The sequence below is a fragment of the Anomaloglossus baeobatrachus genome, chromosome 2 (assembly GCF_048569485.1).
Source record: "Anomaloglossus baeobatrachus isolate aAnoBae1 chromosome 2, aAnoBae1.hap1, whole genome shotgun sequence".
NCBI classification, from domain to species: domain Eukaryota; kingdom Metazoa; phylum Chordata; class Amphibia; order Anura; family Aromobatidae; genus Anomaloglossus; species Anomaloglossus baeobatrachus.
This window is the reverse complement of record NC_134354.1, coordinates 542,082,541-542,095,126: the sequence shown is the minus strand read 5'-3', so window position 1 is coordinate 542,095,126 and position 12,586 is coordinate 542,082,541. Positions and strand designations below refer to the sequence as shown.

Sequence of the window (12,586 nt, the reverse complement as noted above, 5' to 3'; positions counted from 1 at the left end):
CATCATCACTGTCCTCATTGGGGCTCACAATCCCTATCAGTAGGTCTTTGGAGTGTAATAGGAAACCGAAGCACCCGGAGGAAACCCACACAAACACGGGGAGAACATACAAACTCTTTGCAGAATCAAAGCAAAACTATTACTAGCAATGACAAATGTTAAAAAACAGAGGATAAACAAAAAGAGAGGTCATCAGGGCCAAAGAAAGAGTTGAAAACACAGATACCTGAGCGGTAATGAGAGAAAGTCATGGTTACGGAGCCTGCGCTGCCCCTGTAAGGTCAGCTATGTCTGAAGATGTAGGGGCTTTCTTGCCCCTTGAATAACACAAGCAAATCCAAGTCACCGCTTTATTGGCTCAGTCACCCAATGTTTCCCCTGTTGTTAGATCTCCTCTCAGCAGCCATAACTTAGATTTTCCCGCTGACATGTCTGGAGGAGACTTTTGTTAGGGAGGACAAGTTGAATTATTTTTTTAGTTCTATTTTAAAGATAAATACATTACTGTGTAATTCGTTATCGTTGTTTGTTTTTTTTTCACTTTTCAAACGTTTCATTTCAAATACACTTGAAAGAAATTCTTCAAGTTAAAAAAGTGCGTTTTTGCCATGTTTTTTAAAGGGAACCTGTCACCAGTTTTTTCCCTATTAAAACAAAAATACCACCTTCTGCAGCTCCTGGGCTGCATTCTATGAAGATGCACCTTGTTGCTGGCCCACCTTTGCAGACCCCTAAAAGAACTTTATAAAATCTTACAGTTTCCTATGCAAAGGAATTTGGTTGGCCAGATGGGCGGGCTCTAATTCATCTCCTGTCCCCACCTCCTGCCGCTGTTCGCCGTCCCCCAGGCATGGTTTAAATGGATGACGCCGCCCCCGTCTTCGTGCCCGCTGCTGGAGTCTCGCGCAGGGGCATTTGGCTTTGCCCCTATCGGAGCGGGATGAGCATAAAGTTTCCCTCGTGTGAGCGCCAGTGATGTAGTCGTTCAGGCGTGAGATTATGTCTGCACAGCGTCATGCTCGTACCCGCCCATAATCTTGCGCCTGCGCAACTACATCACCAGCGCTCGCACGAGGGAAACTTTATGCTCAGCCCCGCAATAGGGGCACAGCGAAATGCCCCTGCGCGAGACTCCAGCAGCGGGCACAAAGACGGGGGCCGCGTCATCCATTTAAACCCTGTGGGATGGCAAACAGCGGCAGGAGGGGGACGAATTAGAGCCCGCCCATCTGGCCAACCAAATTCATTTGCATAGGAAACGGTAACATTTTATAAAGTTCTTTTAGGGGTCTGCAAAGGGGGGCCAGCAACGAGGTGCACCTTCCTAGAATGCCGCCCAGGACCTGCAGAAGGGGATATTTTTGGTTTAATAGGGAAAAAACTGATGACAGGTTCCCTTTAATTGAGTTAAATGGATGAAAAACGCAGGCAAAAACGCCGAAAGAATTTACATGCCGCAAACTGGGTGGCTTAGTAGTTCGCACTGTACGGTGGCTCAGTGGTTAGCACTGCAGTCTTGCAGCACTGGGGTCATGGATTCAATTCCCACCAAGGACAACATCTGCAAGTTTATGTTCTCCCCATGTTTGCATGGGTTTCCTCAAGGTTTTCCAGTTTCCTCCCACCCTCCAAAGACATGCAAATAGGGAATGAAGATTGTGAGCCCTAATGGGGACAGTGTTGCTGATGAATGTAAAGCGCTGTGGAATTAATAGTGCTATAGAAAAATAAAGATTTTAATTACTAGATTATTTTCTGATCCAAATCTGCAAGGAGAACGCACTCTACACTTCAGGATTCTCATGGACTTTGCTGGCATCAGCATTTGCTTACCGTTTTGTGCCCAAACTGTACTCAAAAACGTATTAAAAAAAAAAACATAATAAAAACGCACTGTGTGCACATAGCCTTAAGATTCTCAAAATAAAAATTTGTTGTCATTCTATGAATTTTTGATTAAAGTAGTTAAACATTAAAAAAAAAAAAAAAAAGACCTAGATGGGATATCTCCTTAAAGGGAACCTGTCATCAGAAATTTTGCTTTAAACCTAAAAGTCTCCCCCTCTGCAGCTCGTGGGCTGCATTCTAGCAATGTTCCTGCACTTTATGTGCCCCCTTTGAAACCAAATTAAACACTTTATAAAGTTGTACCTTTTTGTCTGTAATTCTTGTAAATTATCCAAGGGGGCGGGCTCTCTTGCGTCCGTTGCTGTCCCTTCTGCAGATTGACAAAGTCCCCCATTGCTCCATTTCATATCTCAGGACGCCGCCCAGTGTGCCCGTGGTCCCGTGCACGCGAGGACCGCTGGTGACGTGGTCGCAGGCACGAGATTATGGGCGGCGCTGTGATTGCATCGCAAGTGCCCGACCATAATCTCGTGACCGCGATTTACCCTCTGCCACCAGCGTTCTGCGCAAGCGCTGGAAGATGAGCCGATGTCACCTCCTTCCCATCCTGCCCTGCAGCAAGAAATAGATGGGAGGAGCGGAGCAGCACAGGATATGAGAAGACGCGGAGAGGATCTGAGCGACGTACACAGAAAAAAAAACATGTAAAATCAAACAAAAACACACATTTCACTTTTCAGAAGACAAAGCACTAAACGTTTTTTTGATTTTTTTGTAACCTGTGCTGTGCTGCTCCGCTCCTCCCATCTATTTTCTGCTGCAGGGCAGGATGGGAAGGAGGTGACATCGGCTCATCTTCCAGCGCTTGCGCAGAACGCTGGAGGCAGAGGGGAGATCGCGGTCACGAGATTATGGGCGGGCACTTGCGATGCAATCACAGCGCCACCCATAATCTCGTGCCTGCGACCACGTCACCAGCGGTCCTCGCGTGCACGGGACCTTGAGCGCAGTGGGCGGCGTCCTGAGATATGAAATGGAGCAATGGGGGACTGTGTCAATCTGCAGGAGGGACAGCAACGGACGCAAGAGAGCCCGCCCCCATGGATAATTTACAAGAATTACAGACAAAAAGGTACAACTTTATAAAGTGTTTAATTTGGTTTCAAAGGGGGCACAAAAAGTACAGGAACCTTACTAGAATGCAGCCCACGAGGGGGAAACTTTTAGGCTTAAAGCTAAATTTCTGATGACAGGTTCCCTTAAATTGCATCACCACACAAAATAAAGTTGTCAACTATATTGCACGATGAACATAGTAAAACAAATAAAGTGTAAATATATTTACATATATTGTTTTTTTATTTCACGTCTACTACCGAAAAGAAAATGGAGTAAAAATTGACCGAAAAGTTGTAAAATTATAGCTTGGCCCACAAAAAAAAAAAAAACAGGAACATAAAGTTTTGGAAATGTGGTATTTTCAGAATTGCACCAATTGACGAATAAAAATAATTTGAGAATTAGATTCATTCTGCTTCCAAAAAGCTTTATACACAGTGAGTACAAAGTCTTAGGTACCACAAATGTTACCAATGAAAACTGCAGCTTGCCCGGTATAAAGCTAGCCTTTACACAGCTCCGTTGACATAAAATTGTATTTTTTTATTTTTATATCACTATATTCTAAGAGACAAGGAATTTTTTTCTTTTTTTCTTCAAATAGTGTATGTATTGTAAAATCATAAATAAAACTAAAGATATTTGGTACCAGAATTGTAATGACCCATGGAGTAAAGTTACTCGCTTTATTTGGAGCACAGTGAACGGCTTAAAATGTTATAGACAATTGCAAAACTGATGTTTTACCTTCAGTACTACACATACAAAGTGTAAAAAATGTAGTTAAAGTGTAACCGTCTTTTTAATCCTTATTTCATAAATAAGCAACTGTGTAATATACAGTGCCTTGCGAAAGTATTCGTCCCCCTTGAATTTTCCAACCTTTTCCCACATTTCAGGCTTCAAACATAAAGATAAAACATTTTAATGTTATGGTGAAGAATCAACAAGTGAACAATATTTACTGCTTATTTTAAACTTTTATAAAAAAATAAATAACAGAAAATTGTGGCGTGCAATATTATTCGTCCCCTTTACTTTCAGTGCAGCAAACTCACTCCAGAAGTTCATTGAGGATCTCAGAATGATCCAATGTTGTCCTAAATGACTGATGATAAATATAAGCCCCTGTGTGTAATCAAGTCTCCGTATAAAGGCACCTGTTCTGTGATAGTCTCAGTGTTCTGTGTAAAGCGCAGTTAGCATCATGAAGACCAAGGAACACAACAGGCAGGTACGTGATACTGTTGTGGAGAAGTTTAAAGCCAGATTTGGTTACAAAAAGATTTCCAAAACTTTAAACCTCCCAAGGAGCACTGTGCAAGCAATCATATTGAAATGGAAGGAGTATCATATCACTGCAAATCTATCAAGACCTAGCCGTCAATCAAAACTTTCATCTCAAACAAGGAGAAGACTAATCAGAGATGCAGCCAAGAGGCCCATGATCACTCTGGATGAACTGCAAAGATCTACAGCTGAGGTGGGAGAGTCTGTCCATAGGACAACAATCAGTCGTACACTGCCCAATCTGGCCTTTATGGAAGAGTGGCAAGAAGAAAGCCATTTCTCAAAGATATCCATAAAAAGTGTTGCTTAAAGTTTGCTACAAGCCACGTGGGAGACACACCAAACATGTGGAAGAAGGTGCTGCTCGTCAGATGAAACCAAAGAAGGGAATTTTGTTTACTTACCGTAAATTCCTTTTCTTCTAGCTCCTATTGGGAGACCCAGACAATTGGGTGTATAGCTTCTGCCTCCAGAGGCCACACAAAGTATTACACTTAAAAGTGTAAAGCCCCTCCCCTTCTGCCTATACACCCCCCGTGCATCACGGGCTCCTCAGTTTTGGTGCAAAAGCAAGAAGGAGGAAAAGTTATAAATTGGTTTAAAGTAAATTCAATCCGAAGGAATTTCGGAGAACTGAAACCATTCAACATGAACAACATGTGTACACAAAGAACAACAGCCCGAAGGGAACAGGGGCGGGTGCTGGGTCTCCCAATTGGAGCTAGAAGAAAAGGAATTTACGGTAAGTAAACAAAATTCCCTTCTTCTTTGTCGCTCCATTGGGAGACCCAGACAATTGGGACGTCCAAAAGCAGTCCCTGGGTGGGTAAAGTAAAACCTCGTAATAGAGCCGTAAAACGGCCCCTTCCTACAGGTGGGCAACCGCCGCCTGAAGGACTCGCCTACCTAGGCTGGCATCTGCCGAAGCATAGGTATGCACCTGATAGTGTTTCGTGAAAGTGTGCAGGCTCGACCAGGTAGCTGCATGACACACCTGCTGAGCCGTAACCTGGTGCCGCAAAGCCCAGGACGCACCCACGGCTCTGGTAGAATGGGCCTTCAGCCCTGAGGGAACCGGAAGCCCAGAAGATCGGTAAGCTTCGAGAATTGGTTCCTTGATCCACCGAGCCAGGGTTGATTTGGAAGCCTGTGACCCTTTACGCTGGCCAGCGACAAGGACAAAGAGTGCATCCGAGCAGCGCAGGGGCGCCGTACGAGAAATGTAGAGTCTGAGTGCTCTCACCAGATCTAACAAGTGCAAATCCCTTTCACATTGGTGAACTGGATGAGGACAAAAAGAGGGTAAGGAGATATCCTGATTGAGATGAAAGGGGGATACCACCATAGGGAGAAATTCCGGAACCGGACGCAGAACCACCTAGTCCTGGTGAAACACCAGGAAAGGGGCTTTGCATGACAGCGCTGCTAGCTCAGACACACTACGAAGTGATGTGACTGCTACTAGGAAGACCACTTTCTGCGAAAGGCGTGAGAGAGAAATATCCTTCATTGGCTCGAAAGGTGGTTTCTGAAGAGCCATCAGCACCCTGTTCAGATCCCAGGGTTCTAACGGCCGCTTGTAAGGAGGGACTATGTGACAAACCCCCTGCAGGAACGTGCGTACCTGTGGAAGTCTGGCTAGGCGCTTCTGAAAAAACACAGAGAGCGCTGAGACTTGTCCCTTAAGGGAGCCGAGCGACAAACCTTTTTCCAATCCGGATTGAAGGAAGGAAAGAAAAGTGGGCAAGGCAAATGGCCAGGGAGAAAAACCCTGATCAGAGCACCAAGATAAGAATATCCTCCACGTCCTGTGGTAGATCTTGGCGGACGGTAGTTTCCTAGCCTGTCTCATAGTGGCAATGACCTCTTGAGATAACCCTGAAGACGCTAGGATCCAGGACTCAATGGCCACACAGTCAGGTTGAGGGCCGCAGAATTCAGATGGAAAAACGGCCCTTGAGACAGCAAGTCTGGTCGGTCTGGTAGTGCCCACGGTTGGCCCACCGTGAGATGCCACAGATCCGGGTACCACGACCTCCTCGGCCAGTCTGGAGCGACGAGGATGGCGCGGCGGCAGTCGGACCTGATCTTGCGTAACACTCTGGGCAACAGTGCCAGAGGAGGAAACACATAAGGGAGTTGAAACTGCGACCAATCCTGAACTAAGGCGTCTGCCGCCAGAGCTCTGTGATCTTGAGACCGTGCCATGAATGTCGGGACCTTGTTGTTGTGCCGGGACGCCATTAGGTCGACGTCCGGCATCCCCCAGCGGCAACAGATCTCCTGAAACACGTCCGGGTGAAGGGACCATTCCCCTGCGTCCATGCCCTGGCGACTGAGAAAGTCTGCTTCCCAGTTTTCTACGCCCGGGATGTGAACTGCGGATATGGTGGAGGCTGTGGCTTCCACCCATAGCAGAATCCGCCGGACTTCCTGGAAGGCTTGCCGACTGCGTGTTCCGCCTTGGTGGTTGATGTATGCCACCGCTGTGGAGTTGTCCGACTGAATTCGGATCTGCTTGCCTTCCAGCCTCGGCTGGAACGCCTTTAGGGCAAGATACACTGCCCTTATCTCCAGAACATTGATCTGAAGGGAGGACTCTGGCTGAGTCCAAGTACCCTGAGCCCTGTGGTGGAGAAAGACCGCTCCCCACCCTGACAGGCTCGCGTCCGTCGTGACCACAGCCCAGGATGGGGGCAGGAAGGATTTCCCCTTCGACAGAGAAGTGGGAAGAAGCCACCACTGAAGGGAAGCCTTGGCTGCCCGAGAAAAGGAGACGTTCCTGTCGAGGGACGTCGACTTCCTGTCCCATTTGCGGAGAATGTCCCATTGAAGTGGACGCAGATGAAACTGCGCAAAAGGAACTGCCTCCATTGCTGCTACCATCTTCCCTAGGAAGTGCATGAGGCGCCTCAGGGGGTGTGACTGACCTTGAAGGAGAGATTGCACCCCTGTCTGTAGTGAACGCTGTTTGTCCAGCGGAAGCTTCACTATCGCTGAGAGAGTATGAAACTCCATGCCAAGATATGTCAGTGATTGGGCCGGTGTCAGATTTGACTTTGGAAAATTGATGATCCACCCGAAACTCTGGAGAGTCTCCAGAGCAATGTTCAGGCTGTGTTGGCATGCCACTTGAGAGGGTGCCTTGACAAGCAGATCGTCTAAGTAAGGGATCACCGAGTGTCCCTGAGAGTGCAGAACTGCTACTACTGTTGCCATGACCTTGGTGAAGACCCGTGGGGCTGTCGCCAGGCCGAAAGGCAGTGCCACGAACTGAAGGTGTTCGTCCCCTATGGCGAAACGCAGGAAGCGCTGATGCTCTGGTGCAATCGGTACGTGGAGATAAGCATCTTTGATGTCGATTGATGCTAGGAAATCTCCTTGGGACATTGAGGCGATGACGGAGCGGAGCGATTCCATCCGGAACCGCCTGGTTTTTACGTGTTTGTTGAGCAGTTTTAGGTCCAGAACAGGACGGAAGGATCCGTCCTTTTTCGGCACCATGAACAAGTTGGAGTAAAAACCGTGACCCTGTTGCTGAAAAGGAACAGGGATCACCACTCCTTCTGCCTTCAGAGTGCACACCGCCTGAAGAAGAGCATCGGCTCGCTCGGGGCGCGGAGATGTTCTGAAGAATCGAGTCGGAGGACGAGAGCTGAACTCTATCCTGTAACCGTGAGACAGAATGTCTCTCACCCAACGGTCTTTTACCTGTGGCAGCCAGGCGTCGCAAAAGCGGGAAAGCCTGCCACCGACCGAGGATGCGGTGTGAGGAGGCCGAAAGTCATGAGGAGGCCGCTTTGGGAGCGGTTCCTCCGGCGGTCTTTTTAGGACGTGACTTAGACCGCCATGAATCGGAGTTCCTCTGATCCTTCTGAGGCCTTTTGGACGAGGAGAATTGAGACCTGCCCGCGGACCGAAAGGACCGAAACCTCGATTGTACCTTCTGTTGTTGAGGTCTGTTTGGTTTGGACTGGGGTAAGGATGAGTCCTTTCCCTTGGATTGTTTAATGATTTCATCAAATCGATGCGGTTTGGGGAGGCCGAAAGTCATGAGGAGGCCGCCTTGGCGGCAGTGCCTCCGGCGGTCTTTTGGGGACGTGACTTAGACCGCCACGCATAAGAGTTCCTCTGGCCCTTCTGTGGCCTGTTGGACGAGGAGGATTGGGACCTGGCTGAGGGCCGAAAGGACCGAAACTTCGATTGAATTTTTCGTTGCTGAGGTCTGTTTGGTTTGGACTGGGGTAAGGACGAGTCCTTTCCCTTGGATTGCTTAATAATTTCATCCAATCGCTCGCCAAACAATCGGTCGCCAGAAAATGGCAAACCGGTTAAGAACTTTTTGGAAGCAGAGTCTGCCTTCCATTCACGTAGCCACATGGCCCTGTGGACTGCCACCGAATTGGCGGATGCTACCGCCGTACGGCTCGCAGAGTCCAGGACAGCATTAATGGCGTAGGACGCAAACGCCGATGCCTGAGAGGTTAAGGACACCACTTGCGGAGCAGACGTACGTGTGACTGCATTAATCTGCGCATGACAAGCTGAGATAGCTTGGAGTGCCCATACGGCTGCGAATGCTGGAGCAAAAGACGCGCCGATAGCTTCATAGATGGATTTCAACCAGAGCTCCATCTGTCTGTCAGTGGCATCTTTGAGTGAAGCCCCATCTTCCACTGCAACTATGGATCTAGCCGCCAGTCTGGAGACTGGAGGATCCACCTTGGGACACTGAGCCCAGCCCTTGACAACGTCAGGGGGGGAAGGGATAACGTGTATCCTTAAGGCGCTTGGAAAAACGCTTATCTGGACAAGCTCGGTGTTTCTGGACTGCCTCTCTGAAGTCAGAGTGATCCAGAAACGTACTCATTGTACGCTTGGGAAACCTGAAACGGAATTTCTCCTGCTGAGAAGCTGACTCCTCAATTGGAGGAGCTGGGGGAGAAATATCCAACACCTGATTGATGGTCGCTATAAGGTCATTCACTATGGCGTCACCTTCAGGTGTATCTAGGTTGAGAGCGGCCTCAGGATCAGAATCCTGATCTGCTACCTCCGCTTCATCATCCAGAGAGTCCTCCTGCTGAAACCCTGAACAGTGTGATGAAGTCGAGGGAATTTCCCAGCGAGCCCGCTTAAGTGGCCTGGGACTGCGGTCCGTGTCAGAGACCTCACTCTGGGACCTATGGGTCACCCCAGGAGCACTTTGCTGCTCCAACTGAGGGGGGCCTGGGGTCAATGATTCAACAGTGCCCGGGGCCTGAGTCACCGGTCTGGACTGTAAGGCTTCTAGTATCTTAGCAGACCATTTATCCATACTCTCAGACAGTTTGTCAGCAAATACTGCAAACTCCGTCCCTGTCACCTGGACAGTGGTAGCAGGTGGTTCCACCTGGGCCACCAGTAGCAGAGGCTCCGGCTGAGTAAGTGCCACAGGGGCCGAGCATTGCACACAATGAGGGTCGGTGGAACCTGCCGGTAGTATAGCCGCACATGAGGTACAGGTTGCAAAGTAAGCCTGTGCTTTGGCACCCTTGCTTTTTGCGGACGACATGCTGTTGTCTCCTCTGAGTACAATCCAGGAGGGTATATAGCCAAAAATCAACAGTGCGACCGTACAGTGTAAATGTATAGCATATAAGCATATATATATATATATATATGTACACTTCGGCACTCAGTGGGGCCAGCACCTCAGGTGCTGCTTACCGACCGCTCAAAGCGGTTGTGTGATCACCAGATTCCCTGCCTGGGCCTCCCAGAGCCGTGTTGTCTCTCCTCTCCAGCGTCAGAAGTGCTGACAGGAATGGCTGCCGGCGTTCTGTGGGGAGGAGGGGGCCGTGGGCGTGCCCTAGAAAGTGCGGGAATCTGGTGCCCCACTGTGCTGAGTGAGGGGGGAGGAGGATACAAAGTATGCTCCAGCCCTCAGCGCTGACGTCCTGTGCAGCGTCCCGCCCTTCCCCTGACTGGCAGGCCTGGGGGCGGGAATATGCGATACTAGGCCGCAAAAGCCGGGGACTAAAGTTATAAGCGCGGCCGGCAAATAAGCGCGGTCGGCGCGGTAGTCCCCGGCGCACTAACACACCCAGCAGTGCTGCAGTGTGTATGGCACAAGCGCTCCATGCGCGGTCCCCCAAGGGGACACAGAGTACCTCACAGTAGCAGGGCCTTGTCCCTGACGATACCCGGCTCCTGTGCAGCAGATTCCCCAGGGGCTGCGGAGGGAGCACGGTCCCCGTGCCTGGAGACCGATTAGGATCCCACTTCACCCAGAGCCCTTAAGGGATGGGGAAGGAAAACAGCATGTGGCTCCTGCCTATGTACCCGCAATGGGTACCTCAACCTTAACAACACCGCCGACCAGAGTGGGGTGAGAAGGGAGCATGCTGGGGGCCCTGCTATGGGCCCTCTTTTCTTCCATCCGACATAGTCAGCAGCTGCTGCTGACTAAGATGTGGAGCTATGCGTGGATGTCAGCCTCCTTCGCACAAAGCATAAAAACTGAGGAGCCCGTGATGCACGGGGGGTGTATAGGCAGAAGGGGAGGGGCTTTACACTTTTAAGTGTAATACTTTGTGTGGCCTCCGGAGGCAGAAGCTATACACCCAATTGTCTGGGTCTCCCAATGGAGCGACAAAGAAATCAAACTTTTTGGGTACAATGCCAAACGATATGTTTGGCGTAAAAGCAACATAGCTCATCACCCTGAACACACCATCCCCACTGTCAAACATGGTGGTGACAGCATCATGGTTTGGGCCTGCTTTTCTTCGGCAGGGACAGGGAAGATGGTTAAAATTGATGGGAAGATGGATGGAGCCAAATACAGGACCATTCTTCAAGAAAACCTGCTGGAGTCTGCAAAATACCTGAGACTGGAATGGCGATTTGTCTTTCAACAAGACAATTATCCAAAGCATAAAGCAAAATTTACAATGGAATGGTTCACAAATAAACGTATCCAGGTGTTAGAATGGCCAAGTCAAAGTCCAGACCTGAATCCAATCGAGAATCTGTGGAAGGAGCTGAAAACTTCTGTTCACAAATGCTCTCCATCCAACCTCACTCAGCTCAAGCTATTTGCAAAGGAAGAATGGGCAAGAATTCAGTCTCTCGATGTGCAAAACTGACAAATACCCCAAGCGACTTGCAGCTGTAATCACAGCAAAAGGTGGCGCTACAAAGTATTAACTTAAAGGGGACGAATAATATTGCACGCCCCAATTTTCAGTTTATAATTTTGTATAAAAGTGTAAAATAAGCAATAAATTTCGTTCACCTTCACAATTGTGTCCCACTTGTTGTTGATTCTTCACCATAACATTTAAAATATTTATCTTTATGTTTGAAGCCTGAAATGTGGGAAAAGGTTGAAAAATTCAAAAGGGGGATGAATACTTTTGCAAGGCACTGTATCGTCTAAGAGAAATCTGCTCCTTTCTCTGCCAGAACTGATCAATATGTCACAAAAAAAAAAAAAAAAAAAAACAAATCTCAGAATCATTGGGATATGTTGAAGCATTTCAAAGTTATTAACTCAAAGGGACAATGGTCAAAATTGAAAAAATTGGCCTAATCATGAAGGCAAAAACAAACTGGGGGGTGATGGTTTTAGAGGTATACAAGGGCGGACATATCATTGGTGCAACCTACGCGACCGCACAGGGGCCCAGGAGGTGAGGGTATCCAATTTTACCTACAAAGTAGGTGGAATTGTGCATTTTGATGAGCTCTTGGGGTGAAAAGGGCCCATATACTGTTCCTGCACAGGGGCCCTTTTTTGTCTATGTCCGCTGACACTCTAGAGGTCACTTGACTGCAATCACGACTGCTCTGGGAAGTGGCAAAGCTGAATCCTAAAATGTATATCTGTAAGATATATAAATATAGAATTTTTTTTTGGGGGGGGGGGGGGGGGGAAGGGGGGAGGGTATTGGAATTTTGCTATGGGGCCCTGTGGTTTGTATGTACGCCTCTAATCTCATCAGCACCCACTGCAATCTCTCAGTAATGGGAAAGTCTTCACTGAATACAGATTTTACCCCAGAATTGAGAATTCTGATAATGACTGATCAGTTCTGTCAGAGAAAGGAGCAGATTTGTCTGGTAAGATATATTATAAAGTTGCTTATTTCCATGTGTTATTGACTTATGAAATAAAAATTAAACAGAACTGTTAAGCTTTAAGTTATATGTACCCTGTAATGGTGCCTGTATAGAAAATAGCACTCATAAAATATGCCTATAAAATCAGTTAGAATTGCTGTGCAATCAGCCCCCTACCCAATGCCATCTGATATTAACCCCTTAAGGACGAAGCCAGATTTGT

At 48.1% G+C, this 12,586-nt stretch overlaps 1 protein-coding gene across 1 annotated transcript in view; it reads right to left on the bottom strand.

The window, feature by feature from the left end:
- Window positions 1–12,586, bottom strand: part of TUBGCP3 (tubulin gamma complex component 3) — a 212,985-nt gene that overhangs the window by 134,647 nt on the left and 65,752 nt on the right. The gene's annotated exons all lie outside the window — the stretch shown is intronic.